The following is a 2,229-nucleotide window of genomic DNA, read 5'->3' on the forward strand; positions in this document are numbered from 1 at the left end:
CTTAAACCTCATGAACCAACCTCTGCCAGCCTCCAACTTTTCCTCTGCAGCTTCCTCACCTCTCTCAGCCTTCATAGAATTAAAAAGGAATTTGGGTCTTGCTCTGGATTAGCCTTTGGTTTAAGATAGTGTTATGGCTGGTTTGATTTTTTAGCCAGACCATTAAAACTTTCTCTATATAAGCAATAAGGCTTATATGAAGCAATAAGACTGTTTCACTTTCTATTTGTATGTTCACTGGAGTAGTGCTTTCAATTTCCTTCAAGAACTTTTTCTTTGCATTAATAACTTGGCTAACCATTTGGTGCAGGAGGCTTAACATTTGGCCTGTCTTCGCTTCCAACATGCCTTCCTCACTAAACTTAAGCATTTTTAGCTCTTGATTTAAAATGAGAGATATGTGATTCATTCTTTCCCTTGAATGCTTAGAAGCCATTTTAGGGTTATCAACTGGGCTAATTTCAATATTGTTGTGTCTCAGGGAATAGCGAGGTCTGAAGAGAGGGACAGATGTGGCCCAATGACCAGTCAGTGGAACTGTCAGAACACACATTTACCGATTGAATCTGCAGTCTTATATTGATGTGGTTTGTGGCAGCCCCCAAACAATTACAATAATAACATCAAAGATCACTGATCACAGATTGCTGTAACACATATAATAATAATGACTCCTTCCAGTGCTCAAGATGCCAGAATGAAAGAAGGCCAAGGGGAGGAAGGTGGCTCCAGACCCTGCTGTTGGGAAGAAGCAGGAGGCCGAGAAAGGTGTGAATCTTTGGACAGGACATCCAGCCTCAAAGGCATGGGACAGGACATCCAGCCTAAAAGGGACCTCACCCCCTTTATCAAATGGCCCGGCTGTATCAGTTTGCAGTGGCAAAGAGCTATCCTCTATAACCTGCTAAAAGTGCCTCCTGTGATTAACCAGTTCACCCAGGCCTTGGACTGCCAAACAGCTACACAGCTGCTTAAGCTAGCCCACGGGTACAGACCAGAGGCGAAGCAAGAGAAGAAACAGAGGCTGTTGGCCCAGGCTAAGAAGAAAGCTGCTGGCAAAGGGGACGTCCCCACTAAGAGACCACCTGTCCTTTGAGCAGGAGTTAAGACCATCACTACCTTGGTGGAGAACAAGAAGGCTCAGCTGGTGGTGACTGCAAACGACTTGGATCCCATCGAGCTGGTTGTCTTCTGGCCTGCTCTGTGTCATAAAATGGGGGTCCCTGACTGCATTATCAAGTGGAAGGCAAGACTGGGATGTTTAGTCCACAGGAAGACCTGCAGCACTGTCGCCTTCACACACGTTAACTCGGAAGACAAACGAGCTTTGGCTCAGCTGGTGGAAGCTATCAGGACCAATTACAATGACAAATATGATGAAAGTCACCATCGCGGGGAAGGCAATGTGCTGGGTCCCAAATCTGTGGTTCACATTGCCATGCTGGAAAAGGCAAAGGCTAAAGAACTTGCCACCAAACTGGATTAAATGTATGCTGTTGAGTTTTCTGCATGTGAAAATAATTAAAATAATACAAACTCTCAAAAAAATAATAATAGAAAAGCTTTAAAATATTGGAAGAATTACCAAAACCTGACACAGAGACATGAAGTGAGCACATGCTATTGGAAAAATGGTGCCAATAGACTTGCTTGACACAGGGTAGCCAGAAACCCTCAATTTGTAAAAAATGCGGTATCTGTGGAGCACAATAAAGCGAAGTACAAAAAATGTTGTATGCCTGTACAATACAAAGAATTAACACTAATGTAAATTATGGACTTAAGTTAAAAATAATGTATTAATATTGTTTTATCAGTTGTAACAAATGTACCACTAATGAAAGATATTAATAATAGGAGGAACTAGAACGTTGAGGGGGTGTATGGGAACTTGGTCCTCTCCACTCAATTTTTCTGTAAACCTAAAATTGCTCAAAAAATAAAGTCAATTAGTTTTTTTTTTAAAAGGCAACTTTGAATTTAAGTTGCTCTGAAGTTCTGCTTGCTGCTTTACCTCTAGATAGAAAATACTTCAATTTAATAGTAGAAAGCATCCATGTTGCCTTTTCTGTGAAAATCTGATTTTTTTTTTAATCAGAGAGGTTATCATTCTTTTTTTGAACGTGTGATGAATTTGATAACATTATGCACTGGTATGTAGATATAAATTGATAGCTGAAACAGTACAACTTGCTTTTCCTATATTCATCATCAAAATTCCTATTCTTT

The 2,229-nt window shown here is 40.6% G+C and overlaps 1 pseudogene; it reads left to right on the forward strand.

The window, feature by feature from the left end:
• Positions 1-767: 767 nt before the first annotated feature.
• Positions 768-1,486, forward strand: LOC101126480 (large ribosomal subunit protein eL8-like; annotated as a pseudogene).
• The last annotated feature ends 743 nt before the right edge of the window (positions 1,487-2,229 follow it).

Source organism: Gorilla gorilla, chromosome 10 (genome assembly GCF_029281585.2).
Source record: "Gorilla gorilla gorilla isolate KB3781 chromosome 10, NHGRI_mGorGor1-v2.1_pri, whole genome shotgun sequence".
NCBI lineage: Eukaryota > Metazoa > Chordata > Mammalia > Primates > Hominidae > Gorilla > Gorilla gorilla.